Raw genomic sequence first — 27,467 nt, 5'->3', positions numbered from 1 at the left:
TATTTCTGTGTTGCCTCTGGAGAGGGGGATACTTTTAAGTCTGAAGACTTAAAAGGCCACTGAGGTAGTAATCATCAGTTCACACCGTTTCCCTTCCAGCAACTTGCTGTAAGCAAGAACAACAGAAAAAATAAATATACAGGACAAAGAAAGAAACAGAGCCTGATGAGAGAGCATTCATATTGTCATTTAGATGATCTTTGCTGCTATCTCTCTCGACACACCTATTCCACAAATGTGTTTCTTCTCAGGCTGGTATTCATTTTCTGTCCTACTTCATTCCATTGGTGATTTTTTTGCCCTCCCCCCATCCTACTTTGCCTATAGTCTGAACCACTCGCTTATTTTTTGGGTAAATTAGCCAGGTTGTTTGTATTGCTGTCCCACAGATGACCTAGCAGCTCAAAATAATAACACGTATTTCTTTGTCAACATGTTACTCTCCAAGCTTGTTGAAGGCATTTTATAGGTTCAAATTGCAGTGATGTATTTTAGGGATAATAATACAGAAGTGGAATTAATACCTCTTGGAGCTTTCCTTTCTTGCAAGATTGGGCTGGCCTAGATAAATGGTTTTCTCACATAGCTTATTTTGGCTTTCTTTTGTTTCAGAATCCCTGAATTTAATGATGTTGTTTTTCTCCGGACCTCTTATGGAATTTTTATGTTTGTTTCATTCGATTTTTTTTCTCATACAACAGGATCTATGAGCCCGTTTCTAACTAAAAATAGAATAAATTGAGACATTCAGATATCTTGAAGGTGTGATTGGTTTCATTTACATTGCAAAGTACCTGGGACTGCGATTTGTGTATTTGTAGAGTTCTGACATAATGAGGTTTCTTGACTAGGATGAGGAATCTACTGTTTGAGATCCTAACGTAGGATTGCGGCAACGTTCCTAGTAAAGCTAAGAGAATTCTAGAAAGAAGGTGGAATTATTTTTTCCCTCATTTAAGTGATCATGGAATTGGTAGGAATGTTTTACATTCCAATCTGACAAATTTGATTGAAAATATACAGTAGAGTCAAGTATTACCAAGGAGGATGGGCTTGCAAGTGATGGATAAACAGAGATTTCTGTGCCTTAGGAAACCAGGATAGAAAAGAAGGGGGTGAAGAACAGATATTCAGTGTCTATTAGTGTGGAGAAAGATGCAAGCTGCTGGGAATCACAGTGTGCTGTCAGAGTCCCACATTCCTCAGTAATGAATTAATGATACTGATTTTGTTCAATTGATGTTTACAGGCCTTGAGAAGTGAAGATCAAGTTCTTCCCTTGTGTGAGACTCCATGCACATACAGGAGGGGAAAGTTCTGATTCTACAGATGACAGTATACAAGGGGTAAAAGGGTAAGAAAAAATCAATTCACCTTATTCTTAACAAAATATAGAGAATTTTAGACATATTTTAGTTACTCCTAAATTCTCATGGACTCTTAAGTTTCCAAGGCCCACAGTCTTCTTTGATATTTAGGTGTTTCAGTCCCTCTTTTGGGTGTAGGTCATTTACCCAAGGGCATTCACATACCTTCTGTAGAGCTGAGATCTGGATGGTACTGCACTAACTTTCACTCTATCACATTGTGAAGAGCAGCCTAATCTCTGGGCACATGTGAAGTAGGGGCATTTTAACTATGCTGTGTCTCACTTGATTTTGATTTCTTTGTTTCTTTAATGTTACTGTTACGCACAACTCAAGGTTTTATTTGGTTTTAGCACATGCACATACTAGATCATGGGAAAAAAAGAAAAAAAAGTAATAAGAGCTTGAAGTGTGCCCCGGTGGCGCAGTGGTAGGAATGTTGCGTTGCAACACCGGAGGGCCCAGGTTCGAATCCCCCCTGTGGCGCAAGTGGTAGAAGTGCCTCTCTGCTACACAGAGGCTCAAATCCCGGGGGTTGGACTTGATGATCTCTAAGGTCCCATCCAACCCGCACGAGACTATAACCTATTATTACCTATTACCTATTGAAGTTCCATCATGAACCATTATCATGGTGCCCTATAAAACAGACATTAGCCCAGTGTTATAGAAAAGTTGCTGGTTTGTTTTGCTGAGGGTTTTCATTGATAGTTCAGGCTGTTTATTCAATTCCTCTTCTAGATAAGGTGCATAAGGACATGTTAGCTAATACTGTGCCTCACTCCCAGATTGCTCTTAACCTCATTGTGCATGTGGTGGCTCCAGTTCAGTGTGGGAACATCCTAGCAAAGAGACCAGCCTGCTTGCTGGCTCGATCCTGTCCAGAATTGGTTGTACAATATTATGTATAGGTACATTTATAATGGAAATTGAATAGTGGTTACTGAGCCTTAGGGGGCAAAAAAACTAGAACTCCCTCCAAATAGTTCAGATATGTAGTTTGAATTCCTGTCTGAATAGTTTAGTTTTCCTTTTTATTTATTTATTTATTTATTTATTTAACTGAACAGCACAACTTATCTCACAGAGAACATTGTGAGAAATAAATGATCAGATGTGGGATGCTAAAATAGGAGGGGACGGGGGTAGGAAGCTGGAAAAGAGGAATAAATGCGGTACAGTTCCAGCATGAACTTCAGTTATAACCTGACTCATTCATCATCTCCACAGTGATTAACCAGAATAGGAAATTCGGACATTCCCTGTTCCAATCCAAGGAAATTGCTTAAGTACCACAGGAAATTTTCCTAATGAGCTGACTTTTGGTGTCAACTTGCGCTGGTGGCACCAGCCATCTCTTGCTGGATGCTCTAGAATGTAGAAATAAAACCAAGCTGACTCACTTAAGCATTTATCTGACATGAAGTTTTCATTTCATCAGGCACAGCATCAGTGCCTTGAATTTTATGCATTTAGCCTTCTGCTGCTGTAAACTGCTATGTGAGCTTTAAAGCAAACAAATGTACATTTTTCTTGTGTCAGTTTTTTTCTTTATTCCCATACCACAATAATTCTTGGCGAAGTCGCACAATGGGCTCTTTTGCCTGCAAGCAACTGCTTCAGAGCTGATTGTAGAGAGCTCCAAAATCTCAATTTTGGCACAGGTTCTTGTTCATCTCAGCAACAGGAAAGGAAGAGTTATAAGGAAAGTAACTAGTTATTTTTCTTTTTTATTCTTCCTAGCATTACTTAATATGTCTATGTGCTTGTATATAAGTGTGCAAGAATAAACACGCAGTGGCTTGTGACTGGTATAAATTAGGCACATATTGAGCTATCTTTCTTTTCTTAAATCTGTTTACTGCCTGACTTCTCTGACCTCAGGAGAGAGCTGCAGATTTTCTTTTTTATTCTTTATTATTACTACCCTTGTAATTGTAGATTTGTTCATCTCTAGGAGGTATTCAGAGTACTTTGTAGACATTATTGTTTATTGCTCTTGTGTTTAGGGAAAAGAAAGAAGTGCTCATGATACTTATATCTTTATATTAACACCTGAGCATGTGAAGAAAAAAAGAAAACCAACCATAAGATATGCTTGCAATTCTCTTCTAAATACACTTCATAGCTTAGTGTAGTATTTTTGTCTCATGCTGAAATGTTTCCTAGCACTTACATTTGATGCTTACTTCAGTTATGACTTAATCATCAAACTTCATATATTTTCCCAGTGATAAAATCAGGATGTTAGTATAGCTGAACTGATCTGAGTTTACTTAAATTGCCTCTTCCGTTCTCTTTGGTTTGTTCTTTTGAAATGAACTGATATGTGTGAAGCTCCCAAATGCTTATTGAAGTTCGATCAGATACAAGACTCTGAATTAGTACTCCCACACTATGACTAACCCCAAACAGTCCTGTGGTCTTAAAATTAGCCTTCGTATTTTGCTAAAAAAAAGACACAAAAAAAACAACAACAACAACAACAAAACTTCTTAACAGTGTAATTGCAAATTATATTTTAAAATACTGTATTTTTCCCTTATTCTGAAATACGCTGGAGTGTCTTGGTTGTGGTCTACTGACTGACAGGTCCACATTTACACAGTGGTGGCTGCATAATCACTAGAATCATAGAATCGTTAAGGTTGAAAAGACCACTAATATCATCTAGTCCAGTCATCAACCCATCATCACCATGCCCACTAAACCATATTCCTCAGTGCCACATCTCCTCATTTTTTGAACGCTTATAGGGGGAGATTAGGAGTCGTATTAACTATGTATTAGTTTATTACCATCAGAAATACATTAGCAGTATTATGAATGTATTTTTAATATATTCTTAATATTCTTGAGATGTTGCCATGAGAGAGGCACTGAAAGCTCTTGCTGCAAAAGGAATTTGGGAGGTGCTCAGAAATGGTATTAAGAACCAGCAGATGAATTATGTATATTTTTTCTTTCTTTCTTTCTTTCTTTCTTTCTTTCTTTCTTTCTTTCTTTTTCTTTCTTTTTCTTTCTTGTCTTGCTTTCTTATTTCTCTTTCTTTCTTTCTTCTTCTTTCTTCTTTCTATTCTTTCTTCCTTTCTTTCTTTCTTTCTTTCGTTTCCTCTTACTCTTCTTCTTCCTTCCTTATTTCCCTTTCTTCTTTCTTCCTTATCTTCCTTTCTTCTTTCTTGCAATCTTTCTTTCTTTCTCTTTCTTCCTTCTTCTTTCTTCCTTTCTTCTTTTCCTTTCTTCCTTTCTCTTCTTCCTATCCGCTTTTTCTTCTTTCAGTTCTTCCTTTTTCCTGTTTTCCCTTTCTTCCTTTTTCTTTACTCCCTTTCATGTTTCCTCTTTCTTCCCTTCTTCCTTTCTTCCTTTCTTCCTTTCTTCCTTTCTTCCTTTCTTCCTTTCTTCCTTTCTTCCTTTCTTTCTTTCTTTCTTTTTCATAGCTTAGGTGCACTTCATGTTGTGTTCTCCAAAGCAAGTTTTCAAGCTGATCCCCTAAAGTCCTGAGGATGACCCAACAAAAACCTGCCCTCATTTATATCGGATTTGAAACTAGGAAGCTGTTATTTTTGGCTTGTGGATTTGTTCTTATTCACAGTTTTAGGATTTTTTTTTTTGTTTTGGTTTTGTTTTATGTAGCTGTAGTATTTGGCATACCTAGTGATTCTGCAGTCCTTCGAAGTTTGCTATAGCTGGAGGAATGGCTAAGTGATGAGGCAGCCTCCCTGTTGTCAAACTGCAGCACAGACTTCCAAAGTGAGCCTGGTGCTGCTTTCTTTCCTGCCTCCATTGATTCGTGAATCCATACTTGTCAGAAAATGTGATTTTGTTCTTGTTTCTCACACTTCCCCCAAGCTAACTGTGACTGTTATTGTGTTTTGGATTTGGTTTCAGGTTCCAGCTGAGTCTTATACTTTTGATATAGAGTGTGAATTTGAAAAAGAAAAAAAAAAAAAAAAAAAAAAAGAGAGAGAGAATAAAGAAAGAAAGGAAGAGGAGGCAGAAGTGGGTTATAACATGTAGAAACCCTTGGTGCTTGATTTGAGGCGGTTTTCCAGCGTGGTCTTCAGGATAAGCCTTTTATGCTTAAATTAAGTCTTTTAACCCCACAGCAACCATTGCAATTATGGTCCTCATTTTGCTAATAGGGATTGAAGGGTGAAGGTTTAGGAGAGTTCAGCTGTTCTCTAGCAACATATCAAAGATTTCATTCTCACTGTGCTTCATGCTAGGCTTTACCCGTGGTTCACAATGCCCTACTATCTGTTGTACTGGGAAATAGAGGAAGGAAGGGGAAGTATGTGAAATCTGGAGTTGAGGAACATTTTATCTGCTTGCCACCTCCATTCTTCAATGAATAAGAAGAATATTACAGAAAAATGAGCTTGGTCATGTTCTTGACCAGTTTATCAGTCATGGAATTGGAAGGAGATCAGGTTCTACATTTGGGAGTGGTGCATTATTATGAGCAAAACTACTGATGAAATAAAATGAGGAATAGTCAGATATGGGACTGTAAAAAGGACCTTAAAGATCATCTTCATAATATCTATATATAAATAGTGTTTATATAGTGTATTATACCTGGAAATCCTAAACTTAATTCAGATATCTGAGTGTGATTGTGGGATATAAAGAAGTTTTGATCCACTTTCTTGAAGTGACACCATTTGCTCGCCATCTCTCCTTTACCTAAGTCTAAAACTGAAAAAGTCTATCTTCTTTGAGACAGAGTGATGATGATTTCCTTCGTTTCACTCTCTGAAGGTGAAGTATCCTTTGAATCCATTTTTTCTCGCAGTTATTCTGTGATGATATCACTGTACCTTTAAGGAAAAGGCAAAGCATGAAAAAATAGTTGCTCCTTTGGCATTGATGAGTTAACCTGGATTTTTGTATCTCAAGCTATTCAGGTGCAGGAGATCACAATAAATTGCTGCTTTTTACATAGCTCTTTCGAAAGGTTAATCATCAAACTTTAGTTTAGGACTATATAATGTACTTCCCAACTCTATAAGTATTACCATAAATGTGGTAGGTGATAAAAAGAGATGTTTTTCATATTTTGAAAGGTTGAGCTCATATAATTATTCATGATTGAGTAAATAGTTTTTTTATTCCAAGGTACTAACAGCACTATAAATACTCACTTTAAAGCTTCTGGATCTCATCTAACACCCATTAAAGTTGATGGAAAGGTATATCTTGAGATCCATGTTCTGTGGATTATATTCTTTACCTTAGATGACTGTAATTCACCTTCCCTCGGTCATTTGGGACACTATTTTCAAAACAGCCTCAAAGGAGTGCAGTATAAAAGCAGATAGCGTTTAGTCAAACATGTCTATCTTCTTCTCCTTCCCCTCCAGTAACTTAATGGAAGAATTTTGCAAATTACTTTGCACATTGCCCTGTTTGCCACATCTATTAAGGAATTATAGAAAAAAATCTTTATGAAGTCCTCATGAATTTACTGATGGTAAACTGTTATTGAAGTAGATAAAGAAAAGGTTCCTACTTGTTTTCTTTTTTCTCTAACATTATGTACATATTTGTGTCTTCTGAGTTCAAGAAGTCAGCTGGATAAAGCCACTTTCTGAATTTCACCTCATACTGACTGCAACACACACACAGTTAGAATAATAAGATAAGGAGAGCTGACATCGGCAATACCCTACAGTCTTTACTTAGAAAGATTGTGAATTTTCTATAATTGAGCATTTTGAAGAAGAGTTCAGAGAGATATTCACCAGAAAGGAGGCCACTTTTATTGGGATCACACAGAGAAGAGAGCAAGCTGAGGTCCCCTTCGTAAAGGGGATTATTTCTGGAATTGATTTGAAAAATAGCTTGAGGCATAATAACAACAGTTCTATAACCCAAGACCATTCTGATGTTCAAGTTGATGTTATTTTTGCTGGTATGAGTTCCAGCACTTGCGAATTATTTGCTGCCAGCTATTCCTTTGGAATACCATTGCAAGGAGTTATTCCACAGACCATAACTAATGGCATTGAACATCAGTCACTATACATGATATCTGCTCCACTGCATCACACAGGATACAGGGAGGAACCCAGCAGGGAAAGTCCCTCCTATCAGTTGGAAAGTTCTTTCAGTAGGCTCTCCTTGAGCCTTGGTGTACATCTCTGAAGCTACAGAGAGCAATAATGTAAAGTCAGGTCTAATGTAGGACTTAGTTATGTCAGTGAAAACCTCCTGCAGGTGAGTTCCCTAAAAGAAAAGGGAACTTTAGCTCAGTCATTTCTTTGTGCTGTGGGTTATACATCCCTGCCCATTGTTTGTGCCATACTGCACAGTGCCCTAGGCAACATATAAAACTAATCATATATATAGATGTCTGCATATGTATGGTATGTAGATATACACCTCTCTATAAAAATATGCATATTTATTTGTGTGTGTCTGTGTATACACTGTATAGCAAGTGATGCCACTGTAAAGAAAAGTCTAAGCCAAGCAAATAGTAAATAAAGATTATGTTAGTTTTGGACAGTGCTTTTCTGGCAGGAAAAATCCTATACATCATTCTGCCACTGGTCTGTGGTCTGAAGTTGCCAGCATCTCTGAAAAAGTCCACTGCAGAATATTGTCTCCCAGAGATAAAAGTTGAGTGTCTATTTCTGTAAAGGATTTTTGTCTCTCTGAGTACAGATTCAGGACATAGCTGCATTTAAGTGAGCCTTGTTATAGCATTTCTTAGATCATACCAGAGAGACTTATGACCTTCATAAAGCTGAGAAGGACAAACATTGCTGCTTTAAAAGCTTTTAGGAACTGATCATTTTTCATGCCCACTTGTCTGTGGCAGTTATAGTAAATTTGCTATTCTCTGCATGGCTCCAAGATAAACTTTCCCTTATTACAGAACCACAACAAAAATACTGTAGTAATATATGATTCAGGCTTCAAATGCAGCTGTACTTCTCTGGTTTATTTCCAGTTAATTTAGTAGTACTGAATTCACAAAGGTGGCTCCTCTCCATTTAAAAGATGACATCAGGAGTTTCATAGGAAAGGATTTGTTTTTAGTCTACAACTACTGTAGACCCTGATGTCCCTAGAACAAAAGCATATGTATGTATGTGTTTGCTACACTAGGAAGTTCTATTACCATGAGAACTTCCAGGCTCCTTTTTGTTATATGTATTTACTAAGGCACAAGACCTTGCCCAAAGACTTTGCAGTCTCAAACAGCATGATTGTTATTTTTTAAAAAATAATTATTTTAATAATGATAATATTAATTATTATTATTAGCATACTAAGTAGCATAGTGCTCACCAACTTTAGGATGCATGAAGCCTAGTGTGAATAAACAAACAAAAAGCCTTACTACCATAGAAACAACAATTCTGTTGATGGATCTGGGCCCTCCTGAGCTTCTTGCTATACAAACAGAAACAGTGCCCTTCTGACATGAAATATTCTACTTTTTAAATGTAAGATGAGACAAAACAGACAGATTCCATGGGAACTAAGGTGAATTAATTGTAAATTCTCTTAAAAGTTTGTCCATCAAAGGCAGCAGAATTCAATTTGATCTTCTTAGAATTAGGTTTGGGTTGGAAGGGACCCTTAAGAACATCTAGTTCCAACCCTCTGCTACATGCAGGGTCACCTCCCTCAAAGACCCATCCAGCCTGGCCTTGAGTGCTTCCAGGGAGGGGCATCCACAGCCTCAGTGTCTCACCACTCAGTGTTAAGAATTTCCTCCTAATATCTAGTCTAAATCTGCCCTCTCCCAGTTTAATAGTTTCCCTTCTTATGAATGGCTAAGAAAACTTTGTCAGGAAAAAGCACAAGCTTAAGCTGCAGCAATTCCATGATTCTTGTTTTGTGATGATCTGACGTGTTTCTGTTTGTCTGTGCAGCAATGGGACAGGATTTATTTTCCCTAGATGGCATGCCCAAGGAATTCTGATATAAAGTCTATGAGGATTGCCATGTTTCCAGTAATGGCTCTGTTTCATGTGAGATTAACAGATAAAATAGACTGGAGGTGGAAAATTGGCAGAATACCTTCCTGTGGGAATTTTCACTGATCTCAGTCAAAAGCAGTAATACTCATATTTTCCAATGTTAACCAATAACACAACTGAAGAAAATGTTTTCCCTCTGGAATATAATCCTGTATAACAACATAAAATAATAAAAACAAATTAACATAGGCATACAGCTACAGAAAGCAAGTCATTTTCTAGCAATTTTGATAGCAATTATTATTAAGATCTTTGTAACCAAGACTTGTTAACATTATGAGATAGATAGTACTGTATGGTAAAAGAAATGGGAGAAGAAATAAAGTTTGCTGTGTATTATTTTTTTAAAATCTCTAACTCACAGAAGAAACAGAAAAAACCAACCTGCCACCGTATCTACCATCAGTAAATCTAGATCATGTTACAGACATGATTTATTGTAATGAAGGGGATTAAGATGTATTTAATAGTCACATAAAGATTCCACATCTGTAATGTTTTATGTGCATGTTTTCCAGTCACGTGAGGTGGGATCTTGAAGTAAACCTGGAGACGTGGGCCTGCAAGTTGATGCCCAAGGTGATGAGAACCCCCAGTTTGGTTAATCAAGGCACCAGTACTCAGGTGCACACAAAGCAGGGATATAACCAATGGGGGTCCTCCTAAAAAAACACTTCCAAGAACTGACTCAGGCAGTGGAATTAACAAAATTCATGATCCAGGGAGATTATGAGAATCCAAGACTGAAAAAAAAAATACCACAAAAATCAATTAACCAACCAACAAACACCCAGCACCACAACAACAGTTTGGTTTTTTTTTTTCCCCTCTGAGTCTTTTCAGTTTTTCACTACTAAAGTTAAACAAAGCAAACAGCCTTAATGTCCAAGTACTTTATTTCAGAAAGTAAAAAAGCAGTTCTGCAAATGGAGTTCTTAGAAATTCTGGAAGAATCAAAATAAATCGAGGCCTGGTATTACAGCACATTTTTGAAGTTGGATGAGGTGAGACCTTCCTGCAAGCTCAGTGACAGTGACTGTATTTACTTCTATATTTTTACTTCCTCAGCATGGAAAAAAGATCCTTTTATAATTATTACTATTTTTTAAACAAACAGTGGAGAAGATGTATGTTCTGTACTTAAGTAATGATGATTCACAACGTGATTTCAAATATTAATGTTCTTCAGGACATCTGGAAAATACTGACTGGAAAATTAAGATGAGATTAATGTTCCTCCTGATGTTTTTATCTTTTTCATGCTTCATCATCAGGCCCACTGTACCATGAGATCAACAAGATTAGATATCTTTGTAACCTGCTTACCAGCAGAATGTGATATTGAGGCTGAGACAAGAAGCTAAGAGCAACTGACCTGCAAGATTAAGGTAACAAATAAAATGTCCAATGGGGCATCTTTGTTTTAAAATGAATGAGGTATGAATTCATGATGCATAGATATTTTGAATTCTCCTCAGCTGCATTATAATTCATAAAAACAACTAATACACATTTTGTTGCTGATCGTTCATGGTTCAAGTGATAATGAATAACACTGGTCAATGAAAAAGGCAGGAGGAATTAAAAATAACTTGGAGTAAATAAAATGTTGCGTATAATACGTGCATGTTTTATAGATGTAAAATAGAATGCTTCCAAGATGTGTATATGTGTGTGTGTATAACAAGAAATAACACTGTTCATGTTCCCAGGAAAGTAGCTCAAGAAATAATAGGCTTAAAATGCAATTCCTTATCATATTAGGAAAAGCTGTAACAACTGAACTTGTGGATCATATGGAACAGACTCCCTTACATTGCAGAAAATGGGTATGAATAGGCTGAGAAAACATCATGATATAACTATATTTTGTCCTGAAGACTAGATCACTTTTCAGCATCTGGCTATAGCTGTACGATGCCACTTCTGAGTTTTTAAACTGAACATTGGCACACAACTGGCACAGACTTGGAAGGACAACAGAAAGCTTCCTAAAGAAAAACATGCTCTTCTGTCTGGCACAGAGTGGGAGTCATTGCAGGATGTACAAAGATAACATAAAAGAACACAGAAGTTTAAGAGAGCACATTGAGGACATGAAATAAAATTTTAATGTGATCACCTTGATTCTTTTGAGACTGGTGGAAAAGAAATAGAGAGCTGCCAAACAACCAGGTATTGTGTTTAAATGCTTTACAGAAAGGAAGCTTTACTGTGATAATGGGAAACAATTAAGTACCACTCTTCTTTCTGACAATTACTAAATGTTTATTGCTTAAAATTATTGAATTATGCAAGCATGGAGAAATAACTAATAGGTTTTCTTTATGGCAGTTCCATGCAATAATACTGCAGGGCTTTCAGAATTACATAAAAAAGAAACTGTTTGTAAAGGATACCAATAAAAAAAATGCATTTTAAAATAAATGTTGAGTAATTCAATCATCAGAATGTATAAACAGAGTGAGCTCCAAAGAGAAATACAGTGACCAAAGAAATCAGCGGAACCAAGTTGCTTAGCAGAGATAAATGGGGGTCTAATTGGTTTTATACATCTCAATTGAGGTACTTATTCATGTGCAAAAAACTCACAACATTAAAAATAATTTGATTTAGAAATTGTTTTCATGGAAAGCACTTGGTATGAAGTTTCTGTATCAGTGTAATAGAGTGACAGGAGAGAAGATATTTGCAATTAAACACTTGAAAGCTCCATATCAGTAAATTAGTTGGTAGGCAATAGAGTTCATATGAACTGTAGCTGAGATTGGGAAAATATTCACTCTTCAGGAAAGTCAGGCAATTGAATGATATAAACATACTCTGCAAATTCTAATAGGTCAGTAGTTATCTTTGTAGTTAAATGGAAATTATGCTCCTTAATGTTCAGCTGCTGTCTTCTACTGCTGGATGTCAAAGCAATCAAATGTTTGGTGCCCATATGATTCAGGGAAGCAATAGAATCACTATCACCCATTTAAACTGCATCTGTATTATTACTGTCAATAATCAAAAGTGGTCTGTGGTGCCATTACCCATAATATTTCAACCTCACACAGGTAAATTAGCCATTATGTTGATTATCCAGTGTCATAACATTTTCTCTTTTTTCCTTCCTACCCCATTCTTGTGTACCAGAGACTTTTTTTCCCTAAATAAAGAGATTGAGGACCTTAATGAACAGAAAGACTTCTTGTTCACTGGCTCCCCTTCCAGTAAATATCTTCCTAGAAGGGGCACACCAGCCAGAGATGACTTTTAGGCATGCTTTGTGCTTTAGCATGAGTTCAGTCATTTTGTGTTTTGCAGTGCTGTGGCTCTGTAACCCTCTGCTGGACTAAACCTGAAGTTTGCTGAGCTGCACCTCACTGCATGGTATTGTGTGTGGACATCTTCAGAAGGCAAAGAACAGAGCAAGCCATTGCTTCTACTGACAGCGCTGAAAAGGGCATCTTCAAGGAAGGTAAGAAGGGAACATGAGTGAAATGCAAAAGATGGCAGAGAACAAAATGCCAGGAAAAACTTTTCAGCCCTTAGTACAAAAGTGGCAACTGCTGCTTTTTCTATCAGATAGTTGTTACTGGAAGGTTTACTGATTTGCTTGAGTCTGTTTTTGTAAGCAGTGATTTATTATTATTATTATTTTAATGTTCCCTATCATAGTCAGCAAAGGTCAGAAACTATAACAAGGCCTAGATATTGAGATGCCTGAACGTCTATTAATGTTTCCTAACAATCATCTTTGTTGAGTCTCTTCTACTCCCTGAGACTTCTGGGCTTCAGATCCACTGGAGGAACAATCATTAGTAAACCTGCTAATCTGACCACAGAATGAAATAACTCAATATCTTAAATTATTCTAAGTGCTCCACTTTTAAATTCCAGCAACAAGGGTCTGTGATCCTCCACTAGGGAGTCTGTTCCCTTTGCTTGAATTAATGCACTACAGGCAATTTTTCCCACTTGCATTTCACACAGGTTTATTTTCCAGCAGCTCAGAAGTGGATACTTAGCTGCTTTTAAAACTTGAAGAGCTTTGTAATAGGAACGCTAAGTTATTATGCGCACACAAAAAATACACCCAGTCTGACTGCTGCTCGCCCCCAGTATCTGTCAGATTTTAGGGTTTCCGCTAATCTTTTTCTTTCTTTTTCTATTGGAAACAGTTGTAGAAAGCTGAAAATTTCTGGACAAAAATAGACAGGGAAAAAAACACTTAAGTTTTATATCTTAGCCAAACTTGGTGCATCTGGGGAATATATTTTTTCTGTAGTCACATTGAATTGAAATGTTTTGGTCTCCTGCATCAAATCAATTAGTTTTAGATATATTCAATCTGAGTTACTCTGCCCTGCAATGGCTTTGTATAGGATCTGGACTTAATGTTAAACATAATGTTTTTCTGGAGTTAAACAGAACATTCCATCTGGAGAAGCATTCAGCAAAATAAAGAGTTGGAGACATGATCTATTAAGTTGGATACATTCCTGTTTCAAATTCTCTTAAAGTACAAAGTGGTGTTAGTAGCCTGTTTCTACATCTATATGTGTATGTAGATAAATAGATAAAACAGCTGCAACTGTGTGTATGTATATAACTTTCTCTGAAGCTGGCTAAGGAATACTGAGATCATGTCTTCATGACTGTATCTTGCTTTAAAAGGTTTCAAGCTATTGAAATAAATCTTCCATTTATAAAACATAAAGCCGTTGACTTTGGCATATCTTATATCAAAGAATTTATAATCTTTCTTGAGGGCATGTGTTAATTTTCTGACAGGGATGAGAGCCTGACTTCTTAAAGGTATTTTACTATCTAATTCCCAGTGAAACCAGTGAGGATTAAGGAACTAAATTGTCATTACACTTTTAAATAATTTTGAGAGTCTGAATGTTATCTATTAAATGCAGTGGCATTTATAGCAATTAAGAAAAATAATATTCAAATTATAAAGTAATTTTTGTCATCAACAAGAATCTTACCTTTGGCAGCACAGCTAAGGAAGTACCCTAATTCTGAGAGCATTCAGCTGAGGTTTGAGATCGCTGTGTGCAAGAGGCAATTGAGCTGAGCTCTATAGTCAGCATCACAAAAAAGGTCCCTCACTGTAGCAATCGGACAGATCAGTATAATGGGAAAAGATGTTTTACCAGAAGTGCAATGATAGAAGGATCAGCACAATAGAAAGGTGCCATAAAGGAAGGGAAGAAGTTTGCTTACTAGTATCAGCCTTCCAGGTTTGCAGTGGAAAGCTCCACCAAGGAGAGAGCTCTAGAAAAAGATCCTTCCCCAATGGCAGTCAGCTCTTAAATGGGGTCTAAGAGAGGTGCAGCCAGGCTCCACCACTTCCAGTCACACAGCTGAATTGCCTTCACCTGTGCCCCCAGGGCTGATGGGGTCTTTTCCCCGGCTGCTCAATCAATGGTTCAGGCCATAACTCAGCAGTTCCCATATGCTTGTTAAAAAACGCACAAGTATTTCTATAGCTGTGTACTGGCTCCTGTGGGATCCAGTGAATGTTCTTAATGCTGCCTGGTCACGGATCTTACCACACATCAGTGTGGATGTAGATGGTGAGATGAGGCTGCTAGTCCTGGTCCCATTATAAGGCACCTACTGGTCCTGTCCTCCTATACATAGATGCTGTTCTCTGTTTTACTTTTGTTATTGTTTGTGTTCCCCTACAAATATTTACTACATGCTATTGGGTGATTCTTTTCCTACTGCTGCAAAGGTGGCTGCATTCATCTCAGCAGTGGTTGAAATTACTCATGCACAACATTTGTGTTCATAGAATTCTCGTGGGCACCTGGGATGAAGGTGATGAATGTGCTGTACCGGGATGATAGCATTCTTCCCCTGCCCAGTTGACAAAAGTGGATGAATTATGTTCTCCGGTGTAAGGATATGTATACACATGCACGTATATTTATACAGCTTTTCAAAGTGCTGCTTTTTAAAAGGACGTTGTAAAAGTTTTATCCATTTCTAGTAAGTTGATACGCTACAACAGTTCCATGCATTTACTTTCTGTTTTTTTTTCTGTTTTTGTTTTTTTAAACCAGCATTTATTCTTTAATTAGCTGCTGCTAATTAAAAATATAAAGTAAAATCCAGGCTGTTGTAAAAACTAGTGATAGTCTATGGATTAACTGAGTGAGGACAAATAGAAGTTAAGCTCATTAAGGCTTATGGGGGTTAATGGGCAGGAACATTAGTCAAGCATTGTTGGGAATTGTAAGAAGGGACTTCATAGCCATAGACCTGGCACAGAGGCAGGATCTGACAAAGTGTGTGAACAAAGCATCACGGGTGAGGTCAAGAATTTACAGACTTCACCTGCTCCATTATTGCTTTTAGGGAATAGCCAGCATGGCACATAAAACTGTGGTACGTATTCCTGTGCTAATCACAGAATCATTGGGGCCTCGTCCATCCTGACTCAAATAAGACGTAAATGAATGATGTTCTGAGTGGTGCAGTGATGAGAGCCGTGAAACTTGGAGAGAGGGCACAGAGGCCAAGCACACTCCACCCAGAACTGCAGCAAACCGCAACCATTTTAACTGATGGAAAAGTCATGGGACTGATGCCAAGCAGCCTGGTAAGTCATGGCTTTTGGGAGAACTCTTTGTTGTACGGCAGTAGGAACTTCTGAAATACACTGAACTGTTGCTGCATTACAATCATTACAGGTACACTGTACAAGTGACATGGCCACTCCTAGGCTTGCAGCTTGTGTAGAGGCCAGAAAGCTTGCAGTGCAGTTGAGCCTGTGCTCCTTATGCATGGTGATATGGTGTGCCCAAACAGCTCTTTGAATGTCCCAAATGTCAACTGTAGTATTCCCTGTTATTAGAAACTGTTAGATGGTTTGGGTACAGCTGTACAGATACTTGCCCTGAGGTGCCTAAGAGTGTTTGCGTTCTGTAGAATTCTTATAAGGCAGCAAAAGATGCTAGTATGGACAGGAGATAGGTAATGAATGCTGGAACAATTCTCCCAAATTCACATGATAAATTTTATTATGTTCTCACTGTTACGTTTGGCCTCTGCTGAAGTCTTTTGAGAGTGGCATCCTCTGTGAGGGGTATTTGGTGGTTTTAAGAGCATGAGAAGGAGTATAGCTGTAGGTACAGAGGCCAGTCTTGCTTTGTATACAACTGCTGCATCATTGGTATTGAAGGCAGACTATCAGATCTCAGAGGAACCCAGAGACACTTACCTAACATGCTGACCGTTGTTTAAGCATATTTGACCACTTCCTGGTACAGTTTCTGCTGGGAATATAATGTATTGATTACTCCAGGTGAAGCGTGCCCTAGTCATCAGCTGAGAAAGAACACTCATCCCTGATGACTTAAAAAGGTCCCTGCTTATCTCTTGTATCTTCGGGTGAGATTAAAATGAAGTCTGTAAGGCTCAACAGTTTCATTCTGGCTTCCTTCAGACCCTTAAAAATCACTTGCTTTTAAAATCTTATCTGCCCTTTGGTGCGCAAATGTGTTGTTGTCTATCTACGTTGGCCATAACCATTTCTGTGCTCTACATATCCATAGGGGGGAAAGCTTTAACACTTGCAATAATAATAATAATAATAATGAAGTATTCCTGGAGTTCTCAGCAAAATGACTTGCGTTTGAAATTGCTCTTCCTCTAATGTCCTGGATTTTAGGATTAGCCAGTAAACAGGAGAAGAAAATTAACTTTCACTCAACTCTTTTATGACCATCTCACTAACCTCTGGCATGAAGGAAAATGCAATTGAACAAAGAGGTAGATTTTTGATACTAAAAGTTCATTTTTACTGTAACTATTATATGAGGAGGGAACCAGGATATGAGGATTGCTGTGACAATTAGTTTTATTTGGGGCTTAGATCGGAGAACAGGCAATTTGAGTAGTACAACCATATTGTGAAAGCATCCTTTGAAATAGGAATTTATTGTATTGTACTGCAATATAAGATTAGGGTCTCTGTAATCATCATTGACTCTTACAATGTAAAACCAATCTGCTGCCCCGAAAGGCTATATCAAGTCTGCACAGTCACTGAATGCTTTACAAAGACCAAACCAAAGGCCATAGAGTCTGCAGAAAGATTCATTCCCTCTGATAAGCCTGGGCAAAAGTGCAACCTGTCCTAAAGTAGAAAGTTTGTTAGCCATAGGCCAACATTGTTCTCTCTGTAGAGCCTTTGATAAAAGGAAGCAGTTTCATTAATTTCAAGAAGCAAGAGCTGAAGTGCCACATCTTATCAAGAGCTGTAATTTCTCACAAGTGACAAAGCATGTAGGACCATGGTAGAGTTCTATAGCTAAAACTTCAGCAGTGAATTGTTCTGGAGTCTTTCCCCTCACTGGGGAGGTGGGTTCCTGAATCTATTATTTAGAACACTTTCCTTTGTGATTTATTCTTTATTCTTTCCATTCATTGGGAAATGACATCAATTTGTTGTTGAGGACTGTTAGTGATACCAGGTTATCTTTTGAGACTGTTGTACAGTTATTTGACTTCTTGGGCAGAGGAAGATTTCTACACCAAAATCTCACCGGAGTTTGGACATTTATACCAAATAATTTAGTGGCAGTCACTACTGAATGGTTTGAAAACCACTCTGTTCTTTAATAAGGATTTAACTTGCAATTTAGGAACATACAAAGGTACACTTCAATCCATATTGCACAGACAGTGCTTGCAGAGATTTTGACTGTTGAGCAGAGGTTTATGGCTTTCTATATTAACCTATATTCCAAATCTGTTATGACTGAGGAGAGATGAAAGTCAGTGGTCCTCTGAGGTAATCTTATCATTACGGGAAATGTAGGTGTATGAAACATATTGAATGTTGCTCACCTACTAAGGGCTATTAACAATTTGTAATGGCAGTCAACGCTACTTACATGTTCTGCACACTTCAGAAAATGATTTCTGCCAGGAAGCAGTCTCTCAATTTCAGGAATGTGTTATCATAATGATTTCTGAGAGAATGAGGCTCTGGATGTTTTAGTGTTTCAGCCACTTCAGGGTAGGGATGTCCCTTGGTGGGAGAACTGGGACTGTAACTTCAAGGATATTTTCAGAATAGAGAATATTCAAAGTTGCCTTGAATATGTCTTTTACATTATGCATTTCCTAATAAGAATTTATCCTTATCTTAGCAAAATAAAATTTGGCAAATGTACCTGAAATTCAATGTAGTTTTGACAGAAAAGAAACAAAAAGTGCTTTTATAAAACTTTTTAAAAAGGATGGGAGGGAAGATAATCGGGAAAGAAAATACAAAGGAAATGGTTTTTAGGAATTAGTTTTGCTGATGGGAGCGGTAGACAGCACCAGTCAGCCAGCAAAGATATTTTGCTTCACTGGGATCAGAGAAATTCAGTATTTAGGGAGGTTTTGTAGAAAAACAGTCTTTGCAGGCTCTGGGGCTTTAGTTATGTGATCGAGGAGGTCTTGATTTACTGACTATGCAGGTTGCATTTCACGACTTTTCCTTCCATGGGCAAAGAAATTGAAACAAACTGTTCCAGGAGCGGAAGAAAAGAATAAAGTCTGGTTTGACACAGATTTGGATGTTCACATTGAATTATCCTGTGCTCATCTAATGATAACCTGATGGAAGCTTTTCCTGGAGACTGTTCTATCAGCAGCCTTGAATCAGTGGAAGAGAGGGGAAGGATCCCTCTTACTTTTTTGTACATGGCTATGTAGTTGAAACTCACAGGAACAACAACAACACAACAAAACAACCAACAAACAAAAACCCAATGAGTAAAAACTCACCCTAATTGGTAAATGCCGTAGGTGTTATCCAGTGAACGCAGAAGCATCAGAGGTGAGAATGGCATTGACGGACCCACGGACTAAAACTTTATATATGTCTGATGTGTTTAGGTGACTAGGTGCAGGTTGAATGCTTTTTCCTACATGCAGTGCTGAAGTAATGCATCTCTTCCTTCCCACATCATGTTTGGCATTTCACTCACACCCTTGTCTTTTCCTTATTTAGGGCTTAATTCAAAGTAAGGGGTGATTGTATGCATACAAGCAGTTCTCAAGTAAAATACCGGTAGATGGCGCTTGAGAATATGCAGTGCTATTCCTGGATTTTGTAGTGTAATAAATCCTGCTCTTGTGTGCTGCAATGGTATCATGTGGGTAGAACTTTTTCTATCACCCCCACCAGGGGCCCCTTCTCAGAAGTCTCCTACCTGCTGCACTGAGCTGTGCTAAGCTTGGAGTTGCTTGCAGCAGGCGCAGGTAAAACCATGGCGGTCCTATTAGGGGACATTGGCTTTGCATGTAGATACTCTGTTTTCTTCTGAATGCAAAAGGCCAGTTGCTCAGAATGAAGGAGCAGGATCCTATACCCTGAAAAAAAATTGACTTTTTATTGTATCCTTCCAATATGTAGATGCTCTTATATCTCTTGAATGACAGGCTCTGCGGATCTGAAAGCATAGGGGAAGGTTCACCTGGAAAATAAGACCTCACCGAAACCTCCCCTTCCTCATAGTTCTGCTTCTACCTCTCCTGCTCCACTCGTTCCTATTTGCCTCCACAGCAAAACACTGCACACACAGTGCAACACAAGCAGAAGAAGGTCTTGAGACAGTGGTGACAGCAAAAGGGCATTAAATTAAGACTATTGATGCTGGTGGAAATCAATGCTGAAGGAGGGGCACCTCCCCTGCGTGCATCATGCAGCAATTTGAAGAGATCACAGCCATCCCACAGTGAATATGTCGGGGAATGATGGTGGCTGCCGGGAGAGCCCTCTGCAGGAAAAGGCAGCGCTCCACTTTGCCTCTCCAGATCCCTTGTATTAAGGGCAAGGCAGAAAAACACTGCTGCTCCCATTGACCCAGTCTCCAGGCTTTCTTCAAAGCTCTGTACAGCAATGCTGAAAGCCTTTTAAGGTACCTTACAAAGACTTTTTTTCATGCTGCTTCTGCGCTACAGAAGTCTTGTAAGTTATGTGTTCCACAGCCTGTTAGTCCTTTCTACAACAAAGGCTGGGCTGGAGAGATTCATTGTGGCTGAAAAACAACAAAAAAAGGAGAGAGAAATATCAGGTGCGCCTGTTTATGAATATGGAATTTATGCACTTTTTCATAGATAAGACTTACTGTTTCCCTAGCAGCTCCACCACAAGGGACCTCGGGGCTGTAGATGGAGGCAAACAGCATGCCTTAATGTGTGAGAGAAATCCTGCTAGCACCATGCCAGAGTAATTGGCAAAATTATGCATTTGTGCCCCTCGGAAAGCCTAGCATTGCAAAGCACCTTTTCATCCCAAATGAACACCTGAATAACATTTTTGATAATTTATCCTGAAGCAAACGCTCAGTGTTTTTGAGAAGGTCAAACCCTTTTTGTTTACTTTCACACAGTTGTAAACAATTTCACCTTTACTTTATTTTTTTGCCACATAATACAATACATTTGAGTGCCCTTTTCTGGCTTTATAAATACAACATACTTCATACCGTGTCGAAGATTTTGAATAATTTACTCATGAAAGTGTTTACAAAATCTTCACATTGCTACACATTCCCACAAATGGTTTATATGCAAATAAATCAACATTTTTGTTCCGTTAGGAAGTCTCTCCAGAATTCTCATTATTGCCTAAATTTGCATTTGTTTTCTACAAACCTTTTCCTGGAAGGCCGTTTGGGTAATTCATGAAACCTTGCAGCCAGACTTGGTGACCCAAATATATATTCCCATTTTGTAATTGTAGAATCATAGAGTCTTTTGAATTGGAAGGGACCCTTTAAGGTTTTCTGGTCCAACTCCTCTGCAATGAATAGAGACAGCAATGCCTTATTGTTTCAAGCACAGTTAACCCAGTGAGAATCTTTCTGTGAATAAAGCTCTCACTCAGACCCTTAATCATAAAGGATCCAGTCTTCCACTCCTTGATACTGGGACAATATTCCTACCTACTCCAGCCTGTGTTGGAGCAAGGACCTATTTTGCCCAACTCTCCCAGTGAGTCAGCTTGGAATGGATTGCAGGACTTATGCTACAGATTCAGCTCTTCCTTAATTCGTATGATTTATATCCTGAAGACAGATTAAGTCATCTAATGTAACCTTGTTGTCAGCAGTTCATGGGCTAAATACAATAAGCCCTAAAATGCCTTGTAAGATTTAAAGCCGCCTTCTTGCAGAGAGGTGAATAGGTAGACGGAGAGATGGGGCTGGAGAGAGGCAAAGAGTGAAACCTTATTTAGGTCTAGTTGAGCCTTGAGCACAGATTGAATAGAGGAAGAAAAAGTGAACTAAAAAATTAATTGCAGAATCCAGCAAACAGTGAGAATCGAATGTGTCTCTGGAGGATGACGGTAGGAATACACGGGTGTTAACGATGCAAGGAAGCTCTCAGCCTTCAAAGGACACCTGGCCACCATTCAGCAAAGACTGAAATGACATCAAAGCTGAAAAAGTGACAATTTTCCAAAAAGAAAAAAAAAAAAAGAAAACAATTCTAAATCTATGGCTGAACTAAGAAATTGTCTGGGGGAAATTCCTGCTGAGACACGGGTAATGGTTTGGGAGGTAACAGAGTAACTGTAATCCCAAGAAAGCTGTGTATTAATAACAAGGGATGCTGGTTCTAGGATAAATGCCCTAGCTGGGTTACCAAAGTGTGTCACTATCTATTATTTGGTGGAGAAAAATATAAGCAGTTAATTAATGCTTTAGGGACTTAGGGGAAAGAGAAAAGCAAAACAAAACAAGAAAAAAAACAACCCAATGAACTGGGTTTCTCCCAGGTCCCCAGGGAAGCATAAATGCGGTAGGTGGAAAATCATTTATTATTTTATGTTGTTCTGTTTCAGTTGGAACTTTGACAGAAGGCTGCAAAGCACAGCTCAGCTTTAATCAGGAGAAATGTTGGGCCTGATTTGTTTCCGAGTTGCATTAAATTTCATCGGGATTTTAATGATGTAAATGCAGAGCTCTCAAGGTGATCTAGTCCTTAATAGTTACTGGCGAATTTGGCCCACACCTTGCATTAGTTAACTGTCCCATAAAGATGCTAATGAGGTGAAAGGTAAGTAGGTAATTCTTTGCTATCATAATTCCGTTGAACTGTAAAGGAATTTATTATGGTGCAATTTGTTTTTTTCCTGAGTAGTTTGGTCTGTAGTGCAAACAGGAGAAAAGACCTTTTCACTGGGTGCAGAAAGGGGAGGCATCTATTTAGCGAGAGAGGTTATTTATGCATAAACATAAGTTTAAATATAAATAATGCAAAAATAAATATGTAAAACTCAAACACACTGTTTCCAGAAAAGTAATTTTCAAGTACTTTGAATGGGAGGAAGCTGTGAAAACATGAAGATACTGGAAGAGCTGAGCTGGACTTTTTGATGGTTCTGCCTAATAATAGGAAAACCACAGGAGCAATACAGCTGCCTCGGACTGAGAAGAGACCTGTGACCTGTTGAAGCCACTGGAAAAATTCCTGCTGATTTCTGAGGGACTTTGACTCAGGTACTGATGAACTGCCCTTCATGAAGCAATGGGGTGCAGTGGGGAGGAAGGCAGGGGACAGCTTAGAGCTGAAATGTCAGCCAGTCCTGAAAGCCCAGGTGTGTCTTTTGAAGAGCAGCCAGCTTCACTGTATCACCTGAATGTCAATAGCTGCAGCCCATATATGGTGAACGTTAGCTGTAAAGTCCAACCGTTCAATATTTTTTAACTATGTTGATTATTTTTCCTTCAGTGTCTCTTTAAGCCTCAGCACGATGCCTCTGAGAAAGCTGCCTTCTGGCAATTCCCCCTTGAAATGTGTTTCTTTGCCCGTAGGGTGTAGATGCTTAGCAGCACCTGGTTTTCCTTTCACTTGGCTTTTTCCACAGAAGAGTGTACAGCATTTGCAAGGTTCTAATAAGCTTCATCCAGCCTTCATGCTTCAGACTTCTGTGTTTCAGAAATTCTTTTTTTCTTCTCATTATTTGGCTTTTGCTCCTTGCCCTTTCTGTGAAGCTTTAAATTGTGTTGGAATTCACCTTGCAAATTGTGACACATTTATGTGATGACAATCGAGCTAAGGGTGAAATCTGGCTTCTTAAATATTGGCATGTGGAGCCATTGTAGATGGTTTGGGACACACTGCTTCAACTCGGGCTACAATTTCAGAAGGATACCGATCTCTCTAAAGTTCTCTATCATATTTGTCAACTCTGTGTCAAGTATTGGAAAGGCTGGGAACTGAATCTCTAGATTATGTGTCTGTCTGAAGCTGAGTCCCATCCTGGTCGAATAGTCAGAATAGATTTCAACCTTATGTTCATGTCTTAAACTTGCCAAGTAGAGAAGGTCAGTGTCTTACCTTAGCAAGATGTTGAATTCTATTTAACAGTTACATGGGCTCTGTGCTGGCTCTTCTACCCATGTTTGACAAGCATAGGTAACCCATCAACTTTTCAGCAGACATAAGACCTTTCTAGTCCTGTCCCAGTTGCTATAATTATGAGATTACATATGGCGTAAGTTTGTGTTTGGTCTCCTAGTCAGGTATACTGACCAAATAGACACTGAGCAACAGAAGTTCTATTAGGATACAAGCAAACATTGACAGTTTTTTTGGCACAAGGTTGTCAGTGTTGGTAGGTGAGATGACATAATGGAGCTTTGGGTCTCATATGCATAAAATATCAGAAATATTCAGTCAATCACCAGTCTTTTGAATAGATTTTGGTGTTTTATGAGATCTGTAGCAAGTGCAATGAACATTTAAATCTAATTAATTCCCTACCAGGGAACAGAGCCCTTTGCTGATTAGTTTACATTAATGCACTGATAAGCTGGGCCTCAAACATAATCCCTACTCAGAGAATCCACTTTGAATATGGCTCCAGGTATAGAAACCATTTTCTTAGTACATACACACAGTGCCTCTGTGAATATTTCCCATGCAGGGAAGTGCATGGCAACGTAAAGTTTCCGCAGGTGCTCCCCCTGACTGATCGTTACTGGGCAGACCTGGGTGGATCTGGGAAAACCAACTGAAGCAAAATGAGTTATTTATATGTTTATTTATGTATTTAAGTATATATTTACTTTTCATTTTGAACATAATACTTATCTATTTCCCAATTTATGGCCTTTTGTCACCCGCTCATTTTGGTGGTTCATATACCATCACTAGTTAGCCTTGTTATTGCCATCACAAGAATGGTTCTCGATATCTTTAGGCACTTACGAGCCCAGGTTTCACCAAAACAGCTCAACAGCATCAGACTTTTCTTTTACATCCTTGTACCTGGAATCAGCAGCTCAGCACATGGGTCTCAGTCTTAAATGCACTGGATTTATGGGTATTTTAGTGCCAGTCAGCAAGCTGGGTTTGGGATTTAAAATTGGCTGAATAAAAGAAACATGGAGAAAGAAAAGTAATTCTAGAGATTAACACTGCAGAAGGCAAAATTCTAATAAAAAGTTCTTAGCTGACCACATCCTATGATTGTATACGGTTGAAAACATGGTGTGCAAGAAAAGCTGTAAGGGAGATGGGATTGGAGTGTGTGAAAAAGATGAGATCTGAAGAGCATAGTGAAGCTGGAGGAGTACGATAGCTGTTAGAGAAGAAAGGCTGCTGCACGACAGCAAAGGTGCATGATGTTCTTTCTGTTCCCTTGGGAACTGGACAAGATGTGATTGGCTCAAATTGAGGCAAAGGCTGTTTAGCTTAGGTTTTGAGAAAGAGAAAGCAGTAGACTTAAGATAAGAAGGGTTAAATACAGACATCATCAGCATGGAAGAGCTGCAGGAACAGCATGACCTTGTGCAGCTGCTTTTTATGACTTCTTGCTAGTTTAACAGGTGTAGAAAAATAAGTTTTGACTGCAGCTGCCCAGTACTCACACTAGGAGAAAAAGCAAGCAAATACCAGAGCTAACTACAGCAAGGCTCGCCTGCATTTCTTTCTCAGCAGTTTTTACTTCATGATATTTGCCTATGTACGTTGTGCAGTGGGGCTTTGGATGAAACAACAAAACTTTAATGTAAAACTTTAACATAAAAGTGGAATAATGTTGTAAATGGGAACCATTAAGTGATGGCCTGAAGCAGTGATTGAGCACCTGGTGAAGGGGTGTAGCCAGCATTGGGAGCACAGGTGTGAGCAATTCACTAGTGTGACCCAGGGTCCACCCCTCCCTAACCTCATTTAAAGGCTGGCAGTTGCAATGGAAGCATCTCTGCTTGGAGATCTTCTTTGGAGTGTTTAGCAAGCACTGATCCTCAGAAAGAGATAAGTTGTTTCTTCTTTATTACTTGGTTGAGTTTATTGCCTTTCTTGGGTAATCTGAAACTGGTTTTAAGTAACTATGTGTGCTTTCTCTTTTTGCTTACAACTTGCTATTTGTGCGGCTGTTGTTAGGGAGGTGTTTGGTTTTTAATTCTGCCTGGAAGAAAGTTAGCAGATGTTGAGGGAGGTTGATGAAAATGGTATTGTGTCTTGTGCTCTCTTAGAGGTGGCTAACAGTTCATAAATTGCAAGTATCAATGTTTTACTGGACCATTATCAGGTGTATGCCTAGATGTCAGTGCATTTGTTTACACAGTTTCCTAAATGAAGCCTTCAACATGAGAGTTTGGGGAGTTTGCCTGGTGGGAAGGCAGAGCCAACCCAGGGGAGCTCTGGTGCATGCAATGCATTGAGTGTCTGGAAGGGGTGGGTTCTGGCTCTAGCCCTTATGTACTTGAGGCCTTTCAAGGATAAGCAGCTTCCTTCTTTTGTTTCTGTGTCTGCAGCTGTTACATTTGATATATTCTCACTTGCCTAGTGCTTTGCTACTCTGCTCTCCTTGCAGTTTTTTTTTTTTCTGTTTTTTTTTTTTTTTTTTTGTAAAAGTGTTCTTAAAGTATTTCTTAAGACAGTGAATTCATCTACTAATACAGAAATCTGACTGATTGATACATAGAATGCATAAGTATTAAAAGTTTAGAATGGAGTCTGTGTCAAATTGAATTCTGTAAAGCTCTTGAGGGGGAAAAAAAACCACAAAACTTGTATTTAATTATGATTTGCTGTTTTTCTAACCCTAAACTGGTGTGTCTTGGTTCACTGTGATAGTATCAAAGGCTGTGATATTCAAGGGTGTGTGCTCAGTGAAGATGAGCTAAGTAGTGAGACTGAAAGCCTGACATCAAGGCAGAACCCTGTGAGCCAGTTCTTGTTAATTGCCCTGGAGATGGGTGTAATGGTGGCAATGTGTGTGAATTGCTGAAGTGTGGTTTTTGAATGCGAGTGCAGCAGGGCACACATGGCAGGCTGGGGAGAGTGTATGTGCATGAGTACCTGGAAGGCTATGGAGCTATGCCCAAACATGTTTCCTAACCAGAACTAAACCATGTCTCCAGATGTGACTTTTAACTTCTTGGACAGCTGTGTTGGTTTTTATGTTCTGGGGGGTTTCACAAACCTGCATTAATGACTTATGTCAGGGATGCAGGTGATGATCAAATGTCCTATGGCAATAACTTTTAGTAGTAGCTGAAATCAATAAATCTTAAGTTATGGACACTTCAGCTTTTATTAACGTCCAGTGAGATCTGTTAGCTTAGAGTTAATGTGTAAATCCTGAGATTTAATATTCCCATAATCACCACTTTCTTCAATGTCCACTCAAGCTATAAGATGAAATAAAAACACAGCAGGAGGCATTTGTCTTCCACACAAAATCATACAAAAAGTCTCTTTTTATTAAATATACATTATTTACAGTTTAAGTCTTTCTTCTGTACAACAGTAACCATAGAAAACAAAAGAAGCTAAGGCTAAATTTTCTCAATCCCCGAACAGTGTATTAAGACATATTACATTGTCTACAAAACTGACTTGGACTGAGGCAACGTCTTGTGGAATTCTCTTTAGAAAACCAGATAGAGAAAGGGGAATATCCGAAATCTCCATTTTGCTTTTTACTGTAACTGAGAGACTCTTGCATTACTCTTTGACAGACCATTAAAAGAAGAGTCCTTTTTTAATTGTTATTGTTTGCTCTGCTACGGAAATGAGTAGCGTTCTGAGAGATTTACTGAACATAATTTAAGTAGAACGAAGTAAAATGAATGAC

The 27,467-nt window shown here is 38.5% G+C and overlaps 1 long non-coding RNA gene across 1 annotated transcript in view; it reads left to right on the top strand.

Annotated features, from left to right (window-relative positions):
- LOC107316760 overlaps window positions 1-15,963 on the top strand; it is a 191,372-nt gene extending 175,409 nt beyond the window's left edge. The window contains exons 6-9 of the long non-coding RNA XR_004308059.1: window positions 1,250-1,354; window positions 10,639-10,752; window positions 12,674-12,827; window positions 15,780-15,963. This is a non-coding gene — a long non-coding RNA (uncharacterized LOC107316760). The remainder of the gene's footprint in view (window positions 1-1,249; window positions 1,355-10,638; window positions 10,753-12,673; window positions 12,828-15,779) is intronic.
- The last annotated feature ends 11,504 nt before the right edge of the window (window positions 15,964-27,467 follow it).

The sequence above is a fragment of the Coturnix japonica genome, chromosome 7 (assembly GCF_001577835.2).
Source record: "Coturnix japonica isolate 7356 chromosome 7, Coturnix japonica 2.1, whole genome shotgun sequence".
NCBI classification, from domain to species: Eukaryota; Metazoa; Chordata; class Aves; order Galliformes; family Phasianidae; genus Coturnix; species Coturnix japonica.
Note: the sequence above shows the minus strand (reverse complement) of the source record. Positions and strands in the feature narration are given on the sequence as shown.